This window comes from Nelusetta ayraudi, unplaced genomic scaffold, assembly GCF_046127955.1.
Source record: "Nelusetta ayraudi isolate G7.1 ecotype Tasmania unplaced genomic scaffold, CSIRO-AGI_Nayr_v1 ptg000204l, whole genome shotgun sequence".
Classification (NCBI taxonomy): Eukaryota; Metazoa; Chordata; class Actinopteri; order Tetraodontiformes; family Monacanthidae; genus Nelusetta; species Nelusetta ayraudi.
This window is the reverse complement of record NW_027466253.1, coordinates 200,002-227,096: the sequence shown is the minus strand read 5'-3', so window position 1 is coordinate 227,096 and position 27,095 is coordinate 200,002.

The window sequence follows — 27,095 nt, the reverse complement described above, 5'->3', positions numbered from 1 at the left end:
CTGGGTCGGGGGCACCAGCCTGAGGAAACAGCACGTATGAGCAAATATATATCCATATATTCTCCCGAACCAATTCCATAAGTTCTACTTACCGCCTGCTCGTCAGACACCTGCTCATCCTCACTAATATGCGTGGGCATCTCCTCCGCTCTCCTCTCCATCTCTGAACGGCCCATATGTGACGCGCCTATATATATAGTCCGGGGTCCGATGACCTCATCACATGACAGCCAATCCCTGTCATCCTAACCTGACAAGCTTCCAGTCAGGCCAATAGGTTAAGACCCGCCCACATGAATCAAACTTCCATAACTGCAACCTATCAGCCCCTGTCCCTTATCCTGCTCCCCTGAGTCGGGCACCTGTCTCCCGTATGGTTCTGAGGTATTTTCAGCATATATGTAAAATTCCATAACTGCTACTGATCGCCTCCTGCCCCTTATCCTGCTCCCCTGAGTTGGGCACCTGTCTCCCGCATGGTTCTGAGGGAAGTACAGCATGGCGGTTGAACTTCTGGAACTTTAACTTGTGATTGGACTACCAGGGGCACAAACCTTTTGTAAGCCGGCATAGCTAGGATATTAATCACTTGCTTAAGTTTGGGTGCCCAGGTTCGGCTGGTGCGCCTGGTTGTGTGGTTGTGTGGTGCACCTGTTGGGAAGGTGAGCTTTGTGCTGTTGTAGGGTGGGTGCCCAGGTCCGGATGGTGAGTGTTAAGGGATGATGAATGTCCCCTTAGCCCGCTCTGACAGACAACTGTCTCCCGCATGGTTCTGAGCTATTTGCAGCATGGATGTAAAATTCCATAATTGCTACTCATCCACCCCTGTCACTCTACTCTGTTCACCTGAGTCGTGCACCTGTCTCCCGCATGCATGGTGAAGTTCTCCCATCACCACTCATCCCCCCTCTCCCCCCCCCCCCCCCCCGCCCCCAGCCCTTATCCTGCTCCCTCCTGTCAGGCACCTGTCTCCCGCATGCATCTGAGCAAAGTAGCCGCTGGAGGTGAAGTTCTCCCATCACCACTCATGCACCCCCCCTCGCCTCAAGCCGTTTCCCCAGGTAAGGCGCCCTATTGCAGCATGCATCTGAGCAAAGCAGCCGCTGGACTCATGCACCCCCCCCACGCCTCAAGCTGTTTCCCCAGGTAAGGCCCCCTATTGCAGCGTGCATCTGAGCAAAGCAGCCGCTGGACTCATGCACCCCCCCACGCCTCAAGCTGTTTCCCCAGGTAAGGCCCCCTATTGCAGCGTGCATCTGAGCAAAGTAGCCGCTGGAGGTGAAATTCTCCCATCACCACTCATCCACCCCTCACTCCTGCCTTCACTCCCCTGAGTCAGGCACCTGTCTCCCGCATGAGTCTGAGCTATTTGCAGCATGGATGTAAAATTCAATAATTGCAACTCATCCACACCTGTCCCTTACACTGTTCACCTGAGTCAGGCACCTGTCTCCCGCATGGTTCTGAGCTATTTGCAGCATGGATGTAAAATTCCATAATTGCTACTCATCCACCCCTGTCACTCTACTCTGTTCACCTGAGTCAGGCACCTGTCTCCCGCATGGTTCTGAGCTATTTGCAGCATGGATGTAAAATTCCATAATTGCTACTCATCCACCCCTGTCACTCTACTCTGTTCCCCTGAGTCGTGCACCTGTCTCCCGCATGCATGGTGAAGTTCTCCCATCACCACTCATCCCCCCCCCACCCCCCCGCGCCCCCGCCCCCAGCCCTTATCCTGCTCCCTCCTGTCAGGCACCTGTCTCCCGCATGCGTCTGAGCTAAGTACCCTCTGGAGGTGCAATAAACCAGGCTTTATTTATTGAGTTCATTTCTATTTATTGATTTCATTTAATTTCATGTCATGAGACAAGTTTTAATCAATGATCTTGAAATAGTGAAGAGCCATGACAATGGCCACATAGACGAGTGCAACCGTGGCGCAGATCCCGGGGATGATGTACAGCTCCTTGATGGTGCATCTGCAAACGTACCTGAAATGAAGAGACGACGTCGTCGTCATTGTCATCATCTTCATCATCATCATCATCATCATCATCATCATCATCCATTTACTCAGCTTGTCTAAAAGTTGACTGTCTCGTTCCAGACTCCACACTTGCCCTGGTTCCATGGTCACTCGGCGGCGGACGGGCACTCCGATGGCCCGTTCGTTTGCCGCGTCCATGGCGATCCACATCGCGGGCGGGACTTCCATTGCTGTCGCCACTGCAGAATGAAGGCCAGGTAAACTGTATTACAAGTCCCTCATAACTAGACGGGAACATATTCCAAAATTCCAAATATGCGTCTTACCTGTGTTGTTGTTGTTGAGGCAAGCCATCTCTCCAGACCAGATCTCCTCTCTGTCTCTGCCTCTATCCGTGTCTGTAAATTTTTATATACCCTTGACCTGGGCCGGAAGTGATGTAATTGCCTATCAACCAATCCTAGGTTAACGCTCATACAACAACTAAACCCCCCCCCCACTCCTTACTTTGCTCCTCCCCCTGATTAAGAGCGTCTGTTTCCCGCAGTTGTCCGTGGTACTTGCAGCATGGAGATAGAATTCCATAATTGCTACTGATCGACTCATGCCCCTTATCCTGTTCCCCTGAGTTGGGCGCTTGTCTCCGGCATGGTTCTGGGGTATTTTCAGCCTGGAAGGAAAAAATCCATAACTGCTACTGATCAATTCATGCACCCTGTTTCCCCCCAGTCAGGCACTCCTTTGCCTCATGCTACCCTCTTGAGGTTAACGACTCGGCCATCAGCCGGAACAATGAAGTCGTTCCCCACCAGTCAGGCATTCCTTTCCTGCACGGCTCAGAGGTATGTGCAGCATGGAGATAGAATTCCATAATGTCTACTTATTCACCACTGTCCTTTACCCTGTTCCCCTGAGTTGGGCGCTTGTCTCCGGCATGGTTCTGGGGTATTTTCAGCCTGGAAGAAAAAATCCATAACTGCTACTGATCAATTCATGCACCCTGTTCCCCCCAGTCAGGCACTCCTTTGCCTCATGCTACCCTCTTGAGGTTAACGACTCGGCCATCAGCCGGAACAATGAAGTCGTTCCCCACCAGTCAGGCATTCCTTTCCTGCACGGCTCAGAGGTATGTGCAGCATGGAGATAGAATTCCATAATGTCTACTTATTCACCACTGTCCTTTACCCTGTTCCCCTGAGTTGGGCGCTTGTCTCCGGCATGGTTCTGGGGTATTTTCAGCCTGGAAGAAAAAATCCATAACTGCTACTGATCAATTCATGCACCCTGTTCCCCCCAGTCAGGCACTCCTTTGCCTCATGCTACCCTGTTGAGGTTAACGACTCGGCCATCAGCCTGAACAATGAAGTCGTTCCCCACCAGTCAGGCATTCCTTTCCTGCACGGCTCAGAGGTATGTGCAGCATGGAGATAGAATTCCATAATGTCTACTTATTCACCACTGTCCTTTACCCTGTTCCCCTGAGTTGGGCGCTTGTCTCCGGCATGGTTCTGGGGTATTTTCAGCCTGGAAGAAAAAATCCATAACTGCTACTGATCGATTCATGCACCCTGTCCCCCCAGTCAGGCATTCCTTTGCCTCATGTCTCTGAGCTGAGTACCCTGTTGAGGTTAACGACTCGGCCATCAGCCGGAACAATGAAGTCGTTCCCCACCAGTCAGGCATTCCTTTCCTGCACGGCTCAGAGGTATGTGCAGCATGGAGATAGAATTCCATAATGTCTACTTATCCACCACTGTCCTTTACCCTGTTCCCCTGAGTTGGGCGCTTGTCTCCGGCATGGTTCTGAGGTATGTTCAGCCTGGAAGAAAAATTCCATAACTGTTCCCCCCAGTCAGGCATTCCTTTGCCTCATGCCTCTGAGGTGAGTACCCTGTTGAGGTTAACGACTCGGCCATCAGCCGGAACAATGAAGTCGTTCCCCACCAGTCAGGCATTCCTTTCCTGCACGGCTCAGAGGTATGTGCAGCATGTAGATAGAATTCCATAATGTCTACTTATCCACCACTGTCCTTTACCCTGTTCCCCTGAGTTGGGCGCTTGTCTCCGGCATGGTTCTGGGATATTTTCAGCCTGGAAGAAAAAAATCCATAACTGCTACTGATCGATTCATGCACCCTGCCCCCCCCCAGTCAGGCATTCCTTTGCCTCATGCCTCTGAGGTGAGTACCCTGTTGAGGTTAACGACTCGGCCATCAGCCGGAACAATGAAGTCGTTCCCCACCAGTCAGGCATTCCTTTCCTGCACGGCTCAGAGGTATGTGCAGCATGTAGATAGAATTCCATAATGTCTACTTATCCACCACTGTCCTTTACCCTGTTCCCCTGAGTTGGGCGCTTGTCTCCGGCATGGTTCTGGGATATTTTCAGCCTGGAAGAAAAAAATCCATAACTGCTACTGATCGATTCATGCACCCTGCCCCCCCCCAGTCAGGCATTCCTTTGCCTCATGCCTCTGAGGTGAGTACCCTGTTGAGGTTAACGACTCGGCCATCAGCCGGAACAATGAAGTCGTTCCCCACCAGTCAGGCATTCCTTTCCTGCACGGCTCAGAGGTATGTGCAGCATGGAGATAGAATTCCATAATGTCTACTTATCCACCACTGTCCTTTACCCTGTTCCCCTGAGTTGGGCGCTTGTCTCCGGCATGGTTCTGGGGTATTTTCAGCCTGGAAGAAAAAAATCCATAACTGCTACTGATCGATTCATGCACCCTGCCCCCCCCAGTCAGGCACTCCTTTGCCTCATGCTACCCTGTTGAGGTTAACGACTCGGCCATCAGCCTGAACAATGAAGTCGTTCCCCACCAGTCAGGCATTCCTTTCCTGCACGGCTCAGAGGTATGTGCAGCATGGAGATAGAATTCCATAATGTCTACTTATTCACCACTGTCCTTTACCCTGTTCCCCTGAGTTGGGCGCTTGTCTCCGGCATGGTTCTGGGGTATTTTCAGCCTGGAAGAAAAAATCCATAACTGCTACTGATCGATTCATGCACCCTGTCCCCCCAGTCAGGCATTCCTTTGCCTCATGTCTCTGAGCTGAGTACCCTGTTGAGGTTAACGACTCGGCCATCAGCCGGAACAATGAAGTCGTTCCCCACCAGTCAGGCATTCCTTTCCTGCACGGCTCAGAGGTATGTGCAGCATGGAGATAGAATTCCATAATGTCTACTTATCCACCACTGTCCTTTACCCTGTTCCCCTGAGTTGGGCGCTTGTCTCCGGCATGGTTCTGAGGTATGTTCAGCCTGGAAGAAAAATTCCATAACTGTTCCCCCCAGTCAGGCATTCCTTTGCCTCATGCCTCTGAGGTGAGTACCCTGTTGAGGTTAACGACTCGGCCATCAGCCGGAACAATGAAGTCGTTCCCCACCAGTCAGGCATTCCTTTCCTGCACGGCTCAGAGGTATGTGCAGCATGTAGATAGAATTCCATAATGTCTACTTATCCACCACTGTCCTTTACCCTGTTCCCCTGAGTTGGGCGCTTGTCTCCGGCATGGTTCTGGGATATTTTCAGCCTGGAAGAAAAAAATCCATAACTGCTACTGATCGATTCATGCACCCTGCCCCCCCCCAGTCAGGCATTCCTTTGCCTCATGCCTCTGAGGTGAGTACCCTGTTGAGGTTAACGACTCGGCCATCAGCCGGAACAATGAAGTCGTTCCCCACCAGTCAGGCATTCCTTTCCTGCACGGCTCAGAGGTATGTGCAGCATGTAGATAGAATTCCATAATGTCTACTTATCCACCACTGTCCTTTACCCTGTTCCCCTGAGTTGGGCGCTTGTCTCCGGCATGGTTCTGGGATATTTTCAGCCTGGAAGAAAAAAATCCATAACTGCTACTGATCGATTCATGCACCCTGCCCCCCCCCAGTCAGGCATTCCTTTGCCTCATGCCTCTGAGGTGAGTACCCTGTTGAGGTTAACGACTCGGCCATCAGCCGGAACAATGAAGTCGTTCCCCACCAGTCAGGCATTCCTTTCCTGCACGGCTCAGAGGTATGTGCAGCATGGAGATAGAATTCCATAATGTCTACTTATCCACCACTGTCCTTTACCCTGTTCCCCTGAGTTGGGCGCTTGTCTCCGGCATGGTTCTGGGGTATTTTCAGCCTGGAAGAAAAAAATCCATAACTGCTACTGATCGATTCATGCACCCTGCCCCCCCCAGTCAGGCATTCCTTTGCCTCATGCCTCTGAGCTGAGTACCCTGTTGAGGTTAACGACTCGGCCATCAGCCTGAACAATGAAGTTGTTCCCCCCAGTCAGGCATTCCTTTGCCTCATGCGTCTGAGCTGAATACCCTGTTGAGGTTAACAACACTGACATCAGCCTGGACCATAAAGTCGTTCCCCACCAGTCAGGAACTCCCGTCTCGCATGCGTCTGAGCTGAATACCCTGTTGAGGTTAACAACACTGACATCAGCCTGAACCATAAAGTCGTTCCCCACCAGTCAGGAACTCCCGTCTCGCATGCGTCTGAGCTGGATACCCTGTTGAGGTTAACAATTCGGCCATCGGCCTGAACCATGAAGTCGTTCCCCACAAGTCAGGCACTCCCTTCCCGCATGGCTCTGAGGAATTTGCAGCATGGAGAGAGAATTCCATAATGGCTACTGATCGACTCACGCCCCTTATCCTGTTCCCCTGAGTCGGGCGCTTGTCTTCCCGCATGGTTCTGAGGTATTTTCAGCACGGATGAAAAATTCCATAACCCCGGTCCAATTCTGTAAAGGCGACCTTGCCCAAAAAAAACCGAAAAACCGAAAACCGAAAACCGAAAACCGAAACACTGTCACCTGGTGGCCGCGCTGCTGTACTTCAGGCAAAACTTTGAAAAGTCATTAAAAATGTGAAAAAGGTTGCTTTTTAGTTGAAAATGACTTCACGGAGGTGGCAAAGGGAACAGGTACCCGCCCTATTTTTGCCATATTTTTATTAAAACATTTTGCCCAAATTGGGAAAATTTGGGCAAAATTCCACTGAGCTAGCGCAAATTATGGTCCCACCATTAAAAGTCAATGGAGTGCAAGCCCTGCACTCGCTAACCGCTAGCTCGCACTCGCCCGCCACATACACACACATGTGAAGTCGGTCCACAACGGCTACCGCCGATTTCGGAATAGCGCTCCAGGGTGATAACCCTAATCATGATCCGTTAGCATCAGCACAGTAGCTGAGAGCGTTGCCGACCACCTTGGCGACGTCGCCTTTGGTGAACTTTGGGAAGCCCTCTGCATAATGTTTAAAAAGGCTGAAAATGGTATAAATGTGTTCCTCTAAATCTGAAATAAAAGAATCAACTCTCCAAAGTGTGAAAATTCTCTTTATTTTCAATAAAATGGCACTTTTCTAATTGGCTCAGTTGTACCTGCGCGCTTTGCCCTGAAGATGGCAGCAAGAGACCATGAAATAATTTTCGCCCTCAAAAATCAACTTTTCTTTTTTTGTTTTTTCAGGTCAGTCTGACCACGTGATCACAGTTCCACAAGAGCGGCAGCCGTTCAGGAATTGTGACGACCTAATTTGCATATTGTTCTTATCCACCCCTGTCACTTTACTCTGTTCACCTGAGTCAGGCACCTGTCTCCCGCATGAGTCTGAGATATTTGCAGCATGGATGTAAAATTCCATAATTGCTACTCATCCACCCATGTCACTCTACTCTGTTCACCTGAGTCAGGCACCTGTCTCCCGCATGGTTCTGAGATATTTGAAGCATGGATGTAAAATTCCATAACTGCAACTGATCGACTCCTGCCCCTTATCCTGCTCCCCTGAGTTGGGCACCTGTCTCCCGCATGGTTCTGAGGTAAGTACAGCATGGCGGTTGAACTTCTGGTACTTCAATTTATGATTGGACTACCAGGGGCATCAACCTTTTTGAAGCCGGCATATCTATGAGTTAAGCCCGTGCTTAAGTTTGGGGGCACCGGCACGGATGGTGAGCAGGGTTCTGTAGAGGGTCATGTTTAGTAATGGTCTTTGCCCTCTGACAGACAACTTTCTGGGGCAAGCGTCGGAGGTAGGTACCCCATGGAGGTGAAGTTCTCCCATCACCACTCATCCACCCCCCCACGCCTCAAGCCGTTTCCCCAGGTAAGGCCCCCTTTTCCCGCATGTGCCTGAGCAAAGTAGCCCCTGGAGGTGAAGTTCTCCCATCACCACTCATCCACCCCTCACTCCTGCCTTCACTCCCCTGAGTCAGGCACCTGTCTCCCGCATGAGTTTGAGGTATTTGCAGCATGGATGTAAAATTCCATAACTGCGACTTATCCACCCCTGTCACTTTACTCTGTTCACCTGAGTCAGGCACCTGTCTCCCGCATGAGTCTGAGATATTTGCAGCATGGATGTAAAATTCCATAATTGCTACTCATCCACCCCTGTCACTCTACTCTGTTCACCTGAGTCAGGCACCTGTCTCCCGCATGGTTCTGAGATATTTGAAGCATGGATGTAAAATTCCATAACTGCAACTGATCGACTCCTGCCCCTTATCCTGATCCCCTGAGTTGGGCACCTGTCTCCCGCATGGTTCTGAGGTAAGTACAGCATGGCAGTTGAATGTCTGGAACTTTAAGTTGTGATTGGACTACCAGGGGCATCAACCTTTTGTAAGCCGGCATAGCTAGGATATTAATCACTTGCTTAAGTTTGGGTGCCCAGGTTCGGCTGGTGCGCCAGGTTGTGTGTTTCTGTGGTGCACCTGTTGGGAGGGAGAGCCTTGTGCTCTGGTAGGGTGGGTGCCCAGGTTCAGATGGTGCACCTGTTGGGAAGGTGAGCCTTGAGCTGTGGTAGGGTGGGTGCCCAGGTTCGGATGGTGCACCTGTTGGGATGGTGAGCCTTGTGCTGTGGTAGGGTGGGTGCCCAGGTTCGGATGGTGAGTGTTAAGGGATGATGAATGTCCCCTTAGCCCCCTCTGACAGACAACTGTCTCCCGCATGCAAGGCCCCCTTTTCCCGCATGCATCTGAGCAAAGTACCCCCTGGAGGTGAAGTTCTCCCGTCTCCACTCATCCACCCCCCCACGCCTCAAGCCGTTTCCCCAGGTAAGGCCCCCTTTTCCCGCATGCATCTGAACAAAGTACCCCCTGGAGGTGAAGTTCTCCCATCACCACTCATCCACCCCTCACTCCTGCCTTCACTCCCCTGAGTCAGGCACCTGTCTCCCGCATGAGTCTGAGATATTGGCAGCATGGATGTAAAATTCCATAATTGCTACTCATCCACCCCTTTCACTCTACTCTGTTCACCTGAGTCAGGTACCTGTCTCCCGCATGATTCTGAGATATTTGCAGCATGGAAGTAAAATTCCATAATTGCTACTCATCCACCCCTTTCACTCTACTCTGTTCACCTGAGTCAGGCACCTGTCTCCCGCATGGTTCTGAGATATTTGAAGCATGGATGTATAATTCCATAACTGCGACTGATCGACTCCTGCCCCTTATCCTGCTCCCCAGAGTTGGGCACCTGTCTCCCGCATGGTTCTGAGGTAAGTACAGCATGGCAGTTGAATGTCTGGAACTTTAACTTGTGATTGGACTACCAGGGGCACAAACCTTTTGTAAGCCGGCATAGCTAGGATATTAATCACTTGCTTAAGTTTGGGTGCCCAGGTTCGGCTGGTGCGCCAGGTTGTGTGTTTGTGTGGTGCACCTGTTGGGAAGGTGAGCCTTGGGCTGTGGTAGGGTGGGTGCCCAGGTTCGGCTGGTGCACCTGATGGGAAGGTGAGCCTTGGGCTGTGGTAGGTTGGGTGCCCAGGTTCGGCTGGTGAGTGTTAAGGGATGATGAATGTCCCCTTCTCCACTCATCCACCCCCCCACGCCTGAAGCTGTTTCCCCAGGTAAGGCCCCCTTTTCCCGCATGCATCTGAGCAAAGTAGCCCCTGGAGGTGAAGTTCTCCCGTCTCCACTCATCCACCCCCCCACGCCTGAAGCCGTTTCCCCAGGTAAGGCCCCCTTTTCCCGGATGCATCTGAGCAAAGTAGCCCCTGGAGGTGAAGTTCTCCCGTCTCCACTCATCCACCCCCCCACGCCTCAAGCCGTTTCCCCAGGTAAGGCCCCCTTTTCCCGCATGCATCTGAGCAAAGTAGCCCCTGGAGGTGAAGTTCTCCCATCACCACTCATCCACCCCTCACTCCTGCCTTCACTCCCCTGAGTCGGTCACCTGTCTCCCGCATGGTTCTGAGGTATTTGCAGCATGGATGTAAAATTCCATAACTGCGACTTATCCACCCCTGTCACTTTACTCTGTTCACCTGAGTCAGGCACCTGTCTCCCGCATGATTCTGAGATATTTGCAGCATGGATGTAAAATTCCATAATTGCTACTCATCCACCCCTGTCACTCTACTCTGTTCACCTGAGTCAGGCACCTGTCTCCCGCATGGTTCTGAGATATTTGAAGCATGGATGTAAAAATCCATAACTGCGACTGATCGACTCCTTTCCCTTATCCTGCTCCCCTGAGTTGGGCACCTGTCTCCCGCATGGTTCTGAGGTAAGTACAGCATGGCAGTTGAATGTCTGGAACTTTAAGTTGTGATTGGACTACCAGGGGCATCAACCTTTTGTCAGCCGGCATAGCTAGGATATTAATCACTTGCTTAAGTTTGGGTGCCAAGGTTCGGCTGGTGCGCCAGGTTGTGTGTTTGTGTGGTGCACCTGTTGGGAAGGTGAGCCTTGGGCTGTGGTAGGTTGGGTGCCCAGGTTCGGCTGGTGAGTGTTAAGAGATGATGAATGTCCCCTTCTCCACTCATCCACCCTCCCACGCCTGAAGCTGTTTCCCCAGGTAAGGCCCCCTTTTCCCGCATGCATCTGAGCAAAGTACCACCTGGAGGTGAAGTTCTCCCATCTCCACTCATCCACCCCCCCACGCCTCAAGCCGTTTCCCCAGGTCAGGCCCCCTTTTCCCGCATGCATCTGAGCAAAGTACCCCCTGGAGGTGAAGTTCTCCCATCTCCACTCATCCACCCCCCCACGCCTGAAGCCGCTTCCCCAGGTAAGGCCCCCTTTTCCCGCATGCATCTGAGCAAAGTACCCCCTGGAGGTGAAGTTCTCCCGTCTCCACTCATCCACCCCCCCTCGCCTCAAGCCGTTTCCCCAGGTCAGGCCCCCTTTTCCCGCATGCATCTGAGCAAAGTACCCCCTGGAGGTGAAGTTCTCCCGTCTCCACTCATCCACCCCCCCACGCCTGAAGCCGTTTCCCCAGGTCAGGCCCCCTTTTCCCGCATGCATCTGAACAAAGTACCCCCTGGAGGTGAAGTTCTCCCATCACCACTCATCCACCCCTCACTCCTGCCTTCACTCCCCTGAGTCGGTCACCTGTCTCCCGCATGGTTCTGAGGTATTTGCAGCATGGATGTAAAATTCCATAATTGCTACTTATCCACCCCTGTCCCTTACCCTGTTCCCCTGACTCGAGCACCTGTCTCCCGCATCTTTCTGAGGTAGGTACCGCCTGGATGTGGAATTCCCAAATAACGACCGCCCCCGAGTGGAAGAAAGCACAAAGTCTTTGAGATTTCCACACACACACAAGCCGGAGCTTTATTGACAATTTGCATCACTGCACCTCTTGGTCTTTGATCATGATGCGAATTCTGTTTCGCACATTTTCAACAGATAAGTTTAGCTTTTGGCACACTTGGTTAAACGCTGGGTTCTCCTCCAGGACGGCTACTATTCTCTTCTTCTTGATATTCTTATTCTGGATCTCTTTTTGAAAGAGAATCTTGATCATGGCAAGAAACTCTGGCGTGAATTTGAGAATTCTCCGTCGTCCCTGAAGACATGAGAATGTGAAGAGGTTATTTGATGCCTACAAAGAGAGTTTGCATGATGTGTCTCTTCTACTTACAAACGTCTTTATCGAGTGGGGGAGTGGCTCTTTCACCTCAACCTCAGCCACATTCTTCTCAGAGTCCTTGTCCTTACTGCTACTTTCTTTGTCCCTCTTTTGCGTCTTGTTCTTGTTCTTCTTCTTCTTCACCACCGTCTTCGTGGCCGGGGGACTGTGGGTGCTAGCACCATCCTCGTCGGTCTTCAAGCGACGGCGCTTCTCCTGCCTTTTCCCAGACGTTGGAGTGATGGGGGCATCGCTAGCCTGAGGGAACGGTACGTCACTTTTTTATTTATTTATTTTTTTTTCAAACAACCAGTGTCGTCTTCCAGGAATTCTACTTACCGTCTCGCTCTGGGTGAGGTCCTGGAAACGTTCTCGCATAAATGTGTCGTCGCTGTCGCTGTCGCTGTCGCTGTCGACGTCGGCCCACTTCAACCATAAGGCAAAAAAACCAACATGCACAATATGAGACGTGCACATGGGTGATGGGGACCTGCTGTATATCTACCGGTTGCTCCGGTGAACTTACCCTGCGCGGCCCTTTCTTTCTGCCGGGGTCGTCAGGCTTAGGGTGTGACTCCTCCATCTCTCCCCCTCTACGTAATGACATGGTGGGAGGGAAGCACGCCTATATATGTATGTGTGGTCTACGTCAGATGACCTCATTACACAACAGCCAATCCCAGGTCACCCTAACCCTAACCCTTCCGGTTTAGCGGGTAAGACCCGCCCACGAAAGCGAAAGGTACAGCATGATTCAAGCTTAATTTTTCCGCATGTCTCCAAGGCATTTACAGCATGGATGTAAAATTCCATAATTGCTACCGAGCCACCCTCGACTCCTTACCTTGCTCGCCCCAATCAAGGGACTTTCTCCCGCATGGTTCTGAGGTATTTGCAGCATGGATGTAAAATTCCATAACTGCGACTTATCCACACCTGTCCCTTTACTCTGTTCACCTGAGTCAGGCACCTGTCTCCCGCATGAGTCTGAGGTATTTGCAGCATGGATGTAAAATTCCATAACTGCGACTTATCCACACCTGTCCCTTTACTCTGTTCACCTGAGTCAGGCACCTGTCTCCCGCATGAGTCTGAGCTATTTGCAGCATGGATGTAAAATTCCATAACTGCTACTTATCCACACCTGTCCCTTATACTGTTCACCTGAGTCAGGCACCTGTCTCCCGCATGAGTCTGAGCTATTTGCAGCATGGATGTAAAATTCCATAACTGCTACTGATCGACTCCTGCCCCCCTGAGTTGGGCACCTGTCTCCCGCATGCGTCTGAGCTAAGTACCCTCTGGAGGTGCAATAAACCAGGCTTTATTTATTGAGTTCACTTATATTTATTGATTTCATGTCATGAGACAAGTTTTAATCAATGATCTTGAAATAGTGAAGAGCCATGACAATGGCCACATAGACGAGTGCAACCGTGGCGCAGATCCCGGGGATGATGTACAGTTCCTTGATGGTGCATCTGCAAACGTTCCTGAAATGAAGAGACGAAGTCGTCGTCATTGTCATCATCATCATCATTATCATCCATTTACTCAGCTTGTCTAAAAGTTGACTGTCTCGTTCCAGACTCCACACTTGCCCTGGTTCCATGGTCACTCGGCGGCGGACGGGCACTCCGATGGGCCGTCCGTTTGCCGCGTCCATGGCGATCCGCATCGCGGGCAGGACTTCCATTGCTGTCGCCACTGCAGAATGAAGGCCAGGTAAACTGTATTACAAGTCCCTTATAACTAGATGAGAACATATGCAAAGCGAAAAATTCCAAATATGCGTCTTACCTGTCTTGTTGTTGAGGAAAGCCATCTCTCCAGACCAGATCTCCTCTCTGTCTCTGCCTCTATCCGTGTCTGTAAATTTTTATATACCCTTGACCTGGGCCGGAAGTGATGTAATTGCCTATCAACCAATCCTAGGTTAACGCTCATACAACAACTAACCCCCCCCCACTCCTTACTTTGCTCCTCCCCCTGATTAAGAGCGTCTGTTTCCCGCAGTTGTCCGTGGTACTTGCAGCATGGAGATAGAATTCCATAATTGCTACTGATCGACTCATGCCCCTTATCCTTTTCCCCTGAGTCGGGCGCTTGTCTCCGGCATGGTTCTGAGGTATTTTCAGCCTGGTTGAAAAATTCCATAACTGCTACTCATCCACCCCTGTCACTCTACTCTGTTCACCTGAGTCAGGCACCTGTCTCCCGCATGGTTCTGAGATATTTGAAGCATGGATGTAAAATTCCATAACTGCTACTGATCGACTCCTTTCCCTTATCCTGCTCCCCTGAGTTGGGCACCTGTCTCCCGCATGGTTCTGAGGTAAGTACAGCATGGCAGTTGAATGTCTGGAACTTTAAGTTGTGATTGGACTACCAGGGGCATCAACCTTTTGTAAGCCGGCATAGCTAGGATATTAATCACTTGCTTAAGTTTGGGTGCCCAGGTTCGGCTGGTGCGCCAGGTTGTGTGGTTGTGTGGTGCACCTGTTGGGAGGGTGAGCCTTGGTGCTGTGGTAGGTTGGGTGCCCAGATTCGGATGGTGAGTGTTAAGGGATGATGAATGTCCCCTTAGCGCCCTCTGACAGACAACTGTCTCCCGCATGCATCTGAGCAAAGTACCCCCTGGAGGTGAAGTTCTCCCGTCTCCACTCATCCACCCCCCCACGCCTCAAGCCGTTTCCCCAGGTTAGGCCCCCTTTTCCCGGATGCATCTGAGCAAAGTACCCCCTGGAGGTGAAGTTCTCCCGTCTCCACTCATCCACCCCCCCACGCCTGAAGCCGTTTCCCCAGGTAAGGCCCCCTTTTCCCGGATGCATCTGAGCAAAGTACCCCCTGGAGGTGAAGTTCTCCCGTCTCCACTCATCCACCCCCCCACGCTTCAAGCCGTTTCCCCAGGTAAGGCCCCCTTTTCCCGCATGCATCTGAGCAAAGTACCCCCTGGAGGTGAAGTTCTCCCATCACCACTCATCCACCCCTCACTCCTGCCTTCACTTTCCCCAGGTAAGGCCCCCTTTTCCCGGATGCATCTGAGCAAAGTAGCCCCTGGAGGTGAAGTTCTCCCGTCTCCACTCATCCACCCCCCCACGCCTCAAGCCGTTTCCCCAGGTCAGGCCCCCTTTTCCCGCATGCATCTGAGCAAAGTAGCCCCTGGAGGTGAAGTTCTCCCATCTCCACTCATCCACCCCCCCACGCCTGAAGCCGCTTCCCCAGGTAAGGCCCCCTTTTCCCGGATGCATCTGAGCAAAGTAGCCCCTGGAGGTGAAGTTCTCCCATCTCCACTCATCCACCCCCCCACGCCTGAAGCCGTTTCCCCAGGTAAGGCCCCCTTTTCCCGGATGCATCTGAGCAAAGTAGCCCCTGGAGGTGAAGTTCTCCCGTCTCCACTCATCCACCCCCCCACGCCTCAAGGCGTTTCCCCAGGTCAGGCCCCCTTTTCCCGCATGCATCTGAGCAAAGTAGCCCCTTGAGGTGAAGTTCTCCCGTCTCCACTCATCCACCCCCCCACGCCTCAAGCCGTTTCCCCAGGTCAGGCCCCCTTTTCCCGCATGCATCTGAGCAAAGTACCCCCTGGAGGTGAAGTTCTCCCGTCTCCACTCATCCACCCCCCCACGCCTCAAGCCGTTTCCCCAGGTCAGGCCCCCTTTTCCCGCATGCATCTGAACAAAGTAGCCCCTGGAGGTGAAGTTCTCCCGTCTCCACTCATCCACCTCCCCTCACCTCAAGCCGTTTCCCCAGGTCAGGCCCCCTTTTCCCGCATGCATCTGAATAAGTACCCCCTGGAGGTGAAGTTCTCCCGTCTCCTCTCATCCACCCACCAACGCCTCAAGCCGTTTCCCCAGGTCAGGCCCCCTTTTCCCGCATGCATCTGAGCAAAGTACCCCCTGGAGGTGAAGTTCTCCCATCACCATTCATCCACCCCTCACTCCTGCCTTCACTCCCCTGAGTCAGGCACCTGTCTCCCGCATGAGTTTGAGATATTTGCAGCATGGATGTAAAATTCCATAACTGCGACTTATCCACACCTGTCCCTTATACTGTTCACCTGAGTCAGGCACCTGTCTCCCGCATGGTTCTGAGCTATTTGCAGCATGGATGTAAAAATCCATAATAGCGACTCATCCACCCCTGTCACTTTACTCTGTTCACCTGAGTCAGGCACCTGTCTCCCGCATGGTTCTGAGGTTTTTGCAGCATGGATGAAAAACTCCATAATAGCGACTCGTCCACCCCCCCTCTCCTGACTTTGCTCCCCCCCCTAATCAAGCACCCTTCTCCCGCATATATATTTCCCCGAGACTGGAAGAAAACACAGAGTGTTTGAGATTTTCACAGAACAATACTTTATTGAACATTTTCAACACACATAACCATCAATTAACACCTTAACTCAGCCAGCGAATTCCACACAGTGAGTCTTTATCTGTGGATGTCTGTGGCATGTAGCCATCCATTAACGTCTGCAGTCGACGTTGCATGTTGTCCATGGACAGCCCGAACATGTTGCACAATCGGCGGAACCGTGGGTTTTGGGCGAGGACCTCTCTGATTTTCCGCCTTGAGATGGACCTCTCCTGGATGTCCTCCAGGAACATGAGCCTGAGCAAGGCCATGAAGTCCCCGGGAAACCACAGTGTTCTTCCTCGACCCTGAGGACACAGAAATGTGAAGAGGTTATTGCTGATGTCCATTAAGAGAGTCCACGTGCCGTTTCCCTTCCCCTGTGAATCACCTACATTAGTGCAACTCATGTCGGGAACTGGCCATGACAGTTGCACCTCTTCGCTGTCCGGGACTACCAGTCGGTCGGCCCACCTCACCCCCCTGTTTTTGAGCGGCAGGGTGCTCGGGCCGGCCTCTTCGGGTTCTCCACAGGGGTAGGCCGGGGCGGGGTCACCAGCCCCCCCCGGCCAGGGACCCCGACGTTGGGACCCCGCCCCGGCCCCTCGTGTGTCGTCTTTGTGAGAGCGGCCCGGGTCGGGGGAACCAGCCTGAGGAAACAGCACGTATGAGCAAGTGTGGATTCCATGTATTCTCCCGAACCAATTCCATAAGTTCTACTTACCGCCCCCTCGTCAGACACCTGCTCATCCTCACTAAAATGCGAGGGCATCTCCTCCGCTCTCCTCTTCATCTCTGAACGGCCGATATGTGACGCGCCTATATATATAGTCCGGGGTCCGATGACCTCATCCCATGACAGCCAATCCCTGTCATCCTAACCTGACGAGCTTCCAGTCAGGCCAATAGGTTAAGACCCGCCCACATGAATCATAATTCCATAATTGCTACAAAGCCACCCTCGACTCCTTACCTTGCTCCCCCCGATCAAGGGACTTTCTCCCGCATGTCTCCAAGGCATTTACAGCATGGATGAAAATTCCATAACTGCTACCTATCAGCCCCTGTCCCTTATCCTGTTCCCCTGAGTCGGGCGCTTGTCTCCCGCATGGTTCTGAGGTATTTTCAGCACGGATGAAAAATTCCATAACCCCGGTCCAATTCTGTAAAGGCGACCTTGCCCCGAAAAAACCGAAAAACCGAAAACCGAAAACCGAAAACCGAAACACTGTCACCTGGTGGCCGCGCTGCTGTACTTCAGGCAAAACTTTGAAAAGTCATTAAAAATGTGAAAAAGGTTGCTTTTTAGTTGAAAATGACTTCACGGAGGTGGCAAAGGGAACAGGTACCCGCCCTATTTTTGCCATATTTTTATTAAAACATTTTGCCCAAATTGGGAAAATTTGGGCAAAATTCCACTGAGCTAGCGCAAATTATGGTCCCACCATTAAAAGTCAATGGAGTGCAAGCCCTGCACTCGCTAACCGCTAGCTCGCACTCGCCCGCCACATACACACACATGTGAAGTCGGTCCACAACGGCTACCGCCGATTTCGGAATAGCGCTCCAGGGTGATAACCCTTATCATGATCCGTTAGCATCAGCACAGTAGCTGAGAGCGTTGCCGACCACCTTGGCGACGTCGCCTTTGGTGAACTTTGGGAAGCCCTCTGCATAATGTTTAAAAAGGCTGAAAATGGTATAAATGTGTTCCTCTAAATCTGAAATAAAAGAATCAACTCTCCAAAGTGTGAAAATTCTCTTTATTTTCAATAAAATGGCACTTTTCTAATTGGCTCAGTTGTACCTGCGCGCTTTGCCCTGAAGATGGCAGCAAGAGACCATGAAATAATTTTCGCCCTCAAAAATCAACTTTTCTTTTTTTGTTTTTTCAGGTCAGTCTGACCACGTGATCACAGTTCCACAAGAGCGGCAGCCGTTCAGGAATTGTGACGACCTAATTTGCATATTGTTCTTATCCACCCCTGTCACTTTACTCTGTTCACCTGAGTCAGGCACCTGTCTCCCGCATGAGTCTGAGATATTTGCAGCATGGATGTAAAATTCCATAATTGCTACTCATCCACCCATGTCACTCTACTCTGTTCACCTGAGTCAGGCACCTGTCTCCCGCATGGTTCTGAGATATTTGAAGCATGGATGTAAAATTCCATAACTGCAACTGATCGACTCCTGCCCCTTATCCTGCTCCCCTGAGTTGGGCACCTGTCTCCCGCATGGTTCTGAGGTAAGTACAGCATGGCGGTTGAACTTCTGGTACTTCAATTTATGATTGGACTACCAGGGGCATCAACCTTTTTGAAGCCGGCATATCTATGAGTTAAGCCCGTGCTTAAGTTTGGGGGCACCGGCACGGATGGTGAGCAGGGTTCTGTAGAGGGTCATGTTTAGTAATGGTCTTTGCCCTCTGACAGACAACTTTCTGGGGCAAGCGTCGGAGGTAGGTACCCCATGGAGGTGAAGTTCTCCCATCACCACTCATCCACCCCCCCACGCCTCAAGCCGTTTCCCCAGGTAAGGCCCCCTTTTCCCGCATGTGCCTGAGCAAAGTAGCCCCTGGAGGTGAAGTTCTCCCATCACCACTCATCCACCCCTCACTCCTGCCTTCACTCCCCTGAGTCAGGCACCTGTCTCCCGCATGAGTTTGAGGTATTTGCAGCATGGATGTAAAATTCCATAACTGCGACTTATCCACCCCTGTCACTTTACTCTGTTCACCTGAGTCAGGCACCTGTCTCCCGCATGAGTCTGAGATATTTGCAGCATGGATGTAAAATTCCATAATTGCTACTCATCCACCCCTGTCACTCTACTCTGTTCACCTGAGTCAGGCACCTGTCTCCCGCATGGTTCTGAGATATTTGAAGCATGGATGTAAAATTCCATAACTGCAACTGATCGACTCCTGCCCCTTATCCTGATCCCCTGAGTTGGGCACCTGTCTCCCGCATGGTTCTGAGGTAAGTACAGCATGGCAGTTGAATGTCTGGAACTTTAAGTTGTGATTGGACTACCAGGGGCATCAACCTTTTGTAAGCCGGCATAGCTAGGATATTAATCACTTGCTTAAGTTTGGGTGCCCAGGTTCGGCTGGTGCGCCAGGTTGTGTGTTTCTGTGGTGCACCTGTTGGGAGGGAGAGCCTTGTGCTCTGGTAGGGTGGGTGCCCAGGTTCAGATGGTGCACCTGTTGGGAAGGTGAGCCTTGAGCTGTGGTAGGGTGGGTGCCCAGGTTCGGATGGTGCACCTGTTGGGATGGTGAGCCTTGTGCTGTGGTAGGGTGGGTGCCCAGGTTCGGATGGTGAGTGTTAAGGGATGATGAATGTCCCCTTAGCCCCCTCTGACAGACAACTGTCTCCCGCATGCAAGGCCCCCTTTTCCCGCATGCATCTGAGCAAAGTACCCCCTGGAGGTGAAGTTCTCCCGTCTCCACTCATCCACCCCCCCACGCCTCAAGCCGTTTCCCCAGGTAAGGCCCCCTTTTCCCGCATGCATCTGAACAAAGTACCCCCTGGAGGTGAAGTTCTCCCATCACCACTCATCCACCCCTCACTCCTGCCTTCACTCCCCTGAGTCAGGCACCTGTCTCCCGCATGAGTCTGAGATATTGGCAGCATGGATGTAAAATTCCATAATTGCTACTCATCCACCCCTTTCACTCTACTCTGTTCACCTGAGTCAGGTACCTGTCTCCCGCATGATTCTGAGATATTTGCAGCATGGAAGTAAAATTCCATAATTGCTACTCATCCACCCCTTTCACTCTACTCTGTTCACCTGAGTCAGGCACCTGTCTCCCGCATGGTTCTGAGATATTTGAAGCATGGATGTATAATTCCATAACTGCGACTGATCGACTCCTGCCCCTTATCCTGCTCCCCAGAGTTGGGCACCTGTCTCCCGCATGGTTCTGAGGTAAGTACAGCATGGCAGTTGAATGTCTGGAACTTTAACTTGTGATTGGACTACCAGGGGCACAAACCTTTTGTAAGCCGGCATAGCTAGGATATTAATCACTTGCTTAAGTTTGGGTGCCCAGGTTCGGCTGGTGCGCCAGGTTGTGTGTTTGTGTGGTGCACCTGTTGGGAAGGTGAGCCTTGGGCTGTGGTAGGGTGGGTGCCCAGGTTCGGCTGGTGCACCTGATGGGAAGGTGAGCCTTGGGCTGTGGTAGGTTGGGTGCCCAGGTTCGGCTGGTGAGTGTTAAGGGATGATGAATGTCCCCTTCTCCACTCATCCACCCCCCCACGCCTGAAGCTGTTTCCCCAGGTAAGGCCCCCTTTTCCCGCATGCATCTGAGCAAAGTAGCCCCTGGAGGTGAAGTTCTCCCGTCTCCACTCATCCACCCCCCCACGCCTGAAGCCGTTTCCCCAGGTAAGGCCCCCTTTTCCCGGATGCATCTGAGCAAAGTAGCCCCTGGAGGTGAAGTTCTCCCGTCTCCACTCATCCACCCCCCCACGCCTCAAGCCGTTTCCCCAGGTAAGGCCCCCTTTTCCCGCATGCATCTGAGCAAAGTAGCCCCTGGAGGTGAAGTTCTCCCATCACCACTCATCCACCCCTCACTCCTGCCTTCACTCCCCTGAGTCGGTCACCTGTCTCCCGCATGGTTCTGAGGTATTTGCAGCATGGATGTAAAATTCCATAACTGCGACTTATCCACCCCTGTCACTTTACTCTGTTCACCTGAGTCAGGCACCTGTCTCCCGCATGATTCTGAGATATTTGCAGCATGGATGTAAAATTCCATAATTGCTACTCATCCACCCCTGTCACTCTACTCTGTTCACCTGAGTCAGGCACCTGTCTCCCGCATGGTTCTGAGATATTTGAAGCATGGATGTAAAAATCCATAACTGCGACTGATCGACTCCTTTCCCTTATCCTGCTCCCCTGAGTTGGGCACCTGTCTCCCGCATGGTTCTGAGGTAAGTACAGCATGGCAGTTGAATGTCTGGAACTTTAAGTTGTGATTGGACTACCAGGGGCATCAACCTTTTGTCAGCCGGCATAGCTAGGATATTAATCACTTGCTTAAGTTTGGGTGCCAAGGTTCGGCTGGTGCGCCAGGTTGTGTGTTTGTGTGGTGCACCTGTTGGGAAGGTGAGCCTTGGGCTGTGGTAGGTTGGGTGCCCAGGTTCGGCTGGTGAGTGTTAAGGGATGATGAATGTCCCCTTCTCCACTCATCCACCCTCCCACGCCTGAAGCTGTTTCCCCAGGTAAGGCCCCCTTTTCCCGCATGCATCTGAGCAAAGTACCACCTGGAGGTGAAGTTCTCCCATCTCCACTCATCCACCCCCCCACGCCTCAAGCCGTTTCCCCAGGTCAGGCCCCCTTTTCCCGCATGCATCTGAGCAAAGTACCCCCTGGAGGTGAAGTTCTCCCATCTCCACTCATCCACCCCCCCACGCCTGAAGCCGCTTCCCCAGGTAAGGCCCCCTTTTCCCGCATGCATCTGAGCAAAGTACCCCCTGGAGGTGAAGTTCTCCCGTCTCCACTCATCCACCCCCCCTCGCCTCAAGCCGTTTCCCCAGGTCAGGCCCCCTTTTCCCGCATGCATCTGAGCAAAGTACCCCCTGGAGGTGAAGTTCTCCCGTCTCCACTCATCCACCCCCCCACGCCTGAAGCCGTTTCCCCAGGTCAGGCCCCCTTTTCCCGCATGCATCTGAACAAAGTACCCCCTGGAGGTGAAGTTCTCCCATCACCACTCATCCACCCCTCACTCCTGCCTTCACTCCCCTGAGTCGGTCACCTGTCTCCCGCATGGTTCTGAGGTATTTGCAGCATGGATGTAAAATTCCATAATTGCTACTTATCCACCCCTGTCCCTTACCCTGTTCCCCTGACTCGAGCACCTGTCTCCCGCATCTTTCTGAGGTAGGTACCGCCTGGATGTGGAATTCCCAAATAACGACCGCCCCCGAGTGGAAGAAAGCACAAAGTCTTTGAGATTTCCACACACACACAAGCCGGAGCTTTATTGACAATTTGCATCACTGCACCTCTTGGTCTTTGATCATGATGCGAATTCTGTTTCGCACATTTTCAACAGATAAGTTTAGCTTTTGGCACACTTGGTTAAACGCTGGGTTCTCCTCCAGGACGGCTACTATTCTCTTCTTCTTGATATTCTTATTCTGGATCTCTTTTTGAAAGAGAATCTTGATCATGGCAAGAAACTCTGGCGTGAATTTGAGAATTCTCCGTCGTCCCTGAAGACATGAGAATGTGAAGAGGTTATTTGATGCCTACAAAGAGAGTTTGCATGATGTGTCTCTTCTACTTACAAACGTCTTTATCGAGTGGGGGAGTGGCTCTTTCACCTCAACCTCAGCCACATTCTTCTCAGAGTCCTTGTCCTTACTGCTACTTTCTTTGTCCCTCTTTTGCGTCTTGTTCTTGTTCTTCTTCTTCTTCACCACCGTCTTCGTGGCCGGGGGACTGTGGGTGCTAGCACCATCCTCGTCGGTCTTCAAGCGACGGCGCTTCTCCTGCCTTTTCCCAGACGTTGGAGTGATGGGGGCATCGCTAGCCTGAGGGAACGGTACGTCACTTTTTTATTTATTTATTTTTTTTTCAAACAACCAGTGTCGTCTTCCAGGAATTCTACTTACCGTCTCGCTCTGGGTGAGGTCCTGGAAACGTTCTCGCATAAATGTGTCGTCGCTGTCGCTGTCGCTGTCGCTGTCGACGTCGGCCCACTTCAACCATAAGGCAAAAAAACCAACATGCACAATATGAGACGTGCACATGGGTGATGGGGACCTGCTGTATATCTACCGGTTGCTCCGGTGAACTTACCCTGCGCGGCCCTTTCTTTCTGCCGGGGTCGTCAGGCTTAGGGTGTGACTCCTCCATCTCTCCCCCTCTACGTAATGACATGGTGGGAGGGAAGCACGCCTATATATGTATGTGTGGTCTACGTCAGATGACCTCATTACACAACAGCCAATCCCAGGTCACCCTAACCCTAACCCTTCCGGTTTAGCGGGTAAGACCCGCCCACGAAAGCGAAAGGTACAGCATGATTCAAGCTTAATTTTTCCGCATGTCTCCAAGGCATTTACAGCATGGATGTAAAATTCCATAATTGCTACCGAGCCACCCTCGACTCCTTACCTTGCTCGCCCCAATCAAGGGACTTTCTCCCGCATGGTTCTGAGGTATTTGCAGCATGGATGTAAAATTCCATAACTGCGACTTATCCACACCTGTCCCTTTACTCTGTTCACCTGAGTCAGGCACCTGTCTCCCGCATGAGTCTGAGGTATTTGCAGCATGGATGTAAAATTCCATAACTGCGACTTATCCACACCTGTCCCTTTACTCTGTTCACCTGAGTCAGGCACCTGTCTCCCGCATGAGTCTGAGCTATTTGCAGCATGGATGTAAAATTCCATAACTGCTACTTATCCACACCTGTCCCTTATACTGTTCACCTGAGTCAGGCACCTGTCTCCCGCATGAGTCTGAGCTATTTGCAGCATGGATGTAAAATTCCATAACTGCTACTGATCGACTCCTGCCCCCCTGAGTTGGGCACCTGTCTCCCGCATGCGTCTGAGCTAAGTACCCTCTGGAGGTGCAATAAACCAGGCTTTATTTATTGAGTTCACTTATATTTATTGATTTCATGTCATGAGACAAGTTTTAATCAATGATCTTGAAATAGTGAAGAGCCATGACAATGGCCACATAGACGAGTGCAACCGTGGCGCAGATCCCGGGGATGATGTACAGTTCCTTGATGGTGCATCTGCAAACGTTCCTGAAATGAAGAGACGAAGTCGTCGTCATTGTCATCATCATCATCATTATCATCCATTTACTCAGCTTGTCTAAAAGTTGACTGTCTCGTTCCAGACTCCACACTTGCCCTGGTTCCATGGTCACTCGGCGGCGGACGGGCACTCCGATGGGCCGTCCGTTTGCCGCGTCCATGGCGATCCGCATCGCGGGCAGGACTTCCATTGCTGTCGCCACTGCAGAATGAAGGCCAGGTAAACTGTATTACAAGTCCCTTATAACTAGATGAGAACATATGCAAAGCGAAAAATTCCAAATATGCGTCTTACCTGTCTTGTTGTTGAGGAAAGCCATCTCTCCAGACCAGATCTCCTCTCTGTCTCTGCCTCTATCCGTGTCTGTAAATTTTTATATACCCTTGACCTGGGCCGGAAGTGATGTAATTGCCTATCAACCAATCCTAGGTTAACGCTCATACAACAACTAACCCCCCCCCACTCCTTACTTTGCTCCTCCCCCTGATTAAGAGCGTCTGTTTCCCGCAGTTGTCCGTGGTACTTGCAGCATGGAGATAGAATTCCATAATTGCTACTGATCGACTCATGCCCCTTATCCTTTTCCCCTGAGTCGGGCGCTTGTCTCCGGCATGGTTCTGAGGTATTTTCAGCCTGGTTGAAAAATTCCATAACTGCTACTCATCCACCCCTGTCACTCTACTCTGTTCACCTGAGTCAGGCACCTGTCTCCCGCATGGTTCTGAGATATTTGAAGCATGGATGTAAAATTCCATAACTGCTACTGATCGACTCCTTTCCCTTATCCTGCTCCCCTGAGTTGGGCACCTGTCTCCCGCATGGTTCTGAGGTAAGTACAGCATGGCAGTTGAATGTCTGGAACTTTAAGTTGTGATTGGACTACCAGGGGCATCAACCTTTTGTAAGCCGGCATAGCTAGGATATTAATCACTTGCTTAAGTTTGGGTGCCCAGGTTCGGCTGGTGCGCCAGGTTGTGTGGTTGTGTGGTGCACCTGTTGGGAGGGTGAGCCTTGGTGCTGTGGTAGGTTGGGTGCCCAGATTCGGATGGTGAGTGTTAAGGGATGATGAATGTCCCCTTAGCGCCCTCTGACAGACAACTGTCTCCCGCATGCATCTGAGCAAAGTACCCCCTGGAGGTGAAGTTCTCCCGTCTCCACTCATCCACCCCCCCACGCCTCAAGCCGTTTCCCCAGGTAAGGCCCCCTTTTCCCGGATGCATCTGAGCAAAGTAGCCCCTGGAGGTGAAGTTCTCCCGTCTCCACTCATCCACCCCCCCACGCCTCAAGCCGTTTCCCCAGGTCAGGCCCCCTTTTCCCGCATGCATCTGAGCAAAGTACCCCCTGGAGGTGAAGTTCTCCCATCTCCACTCATCCACCCCCCCACGCCTGAAGCCGCTTCCCCAGGTAAGGCCCCCTTTTCCCGCATGCATCTGAGCAAAGTACCCCCTGGAGGTGAAGTTCTCCCGTCTCCACTCATCCACCCCCCCACGCCTCAAGCCGTTTCCCCAGGTAAGGCCCCCTTTTCCCGGATGCATCTGAGCAAAGTAGCCCCTGGAGGTGAAGTTCTCCCGTCTCCACTCATCCACCCCCCCACGCCTCAAGCCGTTTCCCCAGGTCAGGCCCCCTTTTCCCGCATGCATCTGAGCAAAGTAGCCCCTGGAGGTGAAGTTCTCCCATCTCCACTCATCCACCCCCCCACGCCTGAAGCCGCTTCCCCAGGTAAGGCCCCCTTTTCCCGGATGCATCTGAGCAAAGTAGCCCCTGGAGGTGAAGTTCTCCCATCTCCACTCATCCACCCCCCCACGCCTGAAGCCGTTTCCCCAGGTAAGGCCCCCTTTTCCCGGATGCATCTGAGCAAAGTAGCCCCTGGAGGTGAAGTTCTCCCGTCTCCACTCATCCACCCCCCCACGCCTCAAGGCGTTTCCCCAGGTCAGGCCCCCTTTTCCCGCATGCATCTGAGCAAAGTAGCCCCTTGAGGTGAAGTTCTCCCGTCTCCACTCATCCACCCCCCCACGCCTCAAGCCGTTTCCCCAGGTCAGGCCCCCTTTTCCCGCATGCATCTGAGCAAAGTACCCCCTGGAGGTGAAGTTCTCCCGTCTCCACTCATCCACCCCCCCACGCCTCAAGCCGTTTCCCCAGGTCAGGCCCCCTTTTCCCGCATGCATCTGAACAAAGTAGCCCCTGGAGGTGAAGTTCTCCCGTCTCCACTCATCCACCTCCCCTCACCTCAAGCCGTTTCCCCAGGTCAGGCCCCCTTTTCCCGCATGCATCTGAATAAGTACCCCCTGGAGGTGAAGTTCTCCCGTCTCCTCTCATCCACCCACCAACGCCTCAAGCCGTTTCCCCAGGTCAGGCCCCCTTTTCCCGCATGCATCTGAGCAAAGTACCCCCTGGAGGTGAAGTTCTCCCATCACCATTCATCCACCCCTCACTCCTGCCTTCACTCCCCTGAGTCAGGCACCTGTCTCCCGCATGAGTTTGAGATATTTGCAGCATGGATGTAAAATTCCATAACTGCGACTTATCCACACCTGTCCCTTATACTGTTCACCTGAGTCAGGCACCTGTCTCCCGCATGGTTCTGAGCTATTTGCAGCATGGATGTAAAAATCCATAATAGCGACTCATCCACCCCTGTCACTTTACTCTGTTCACCTGAGTCAGGCACCTGTCTCCCGCATGGTTCTGAGGTTTTTGCAGCATGGATGAAAAACTCCATAATAGCGACTCGTCCACCCCCCCTCTCCTGACTTTGCTCCCCCCCCTAATCAAGCACCCTTCTCCCGCATATATATTTCCCCGAGACTGGAAGAAAACACAGAGTGTTTGAGATTTTCACAGAACAATACTTTATTGAACATTTTCAACACACATAACCATCAATTAACACCTTAACTCAGCCAGCGAATTCCACACAGTGAGTCTTTATCTGTGGATGTCTGTGGCATGTAGCCATCCATTAACGTCTGCAGTCGACGTTGCATGTTGTCCATGGACAGCCCGAACATGTTGCACAATCGGCGGAACCGTGGGTTTTGGGCGAGGACCTCTCTGATTTTCCGCCTTGAGATGGACCTCTCCTGGA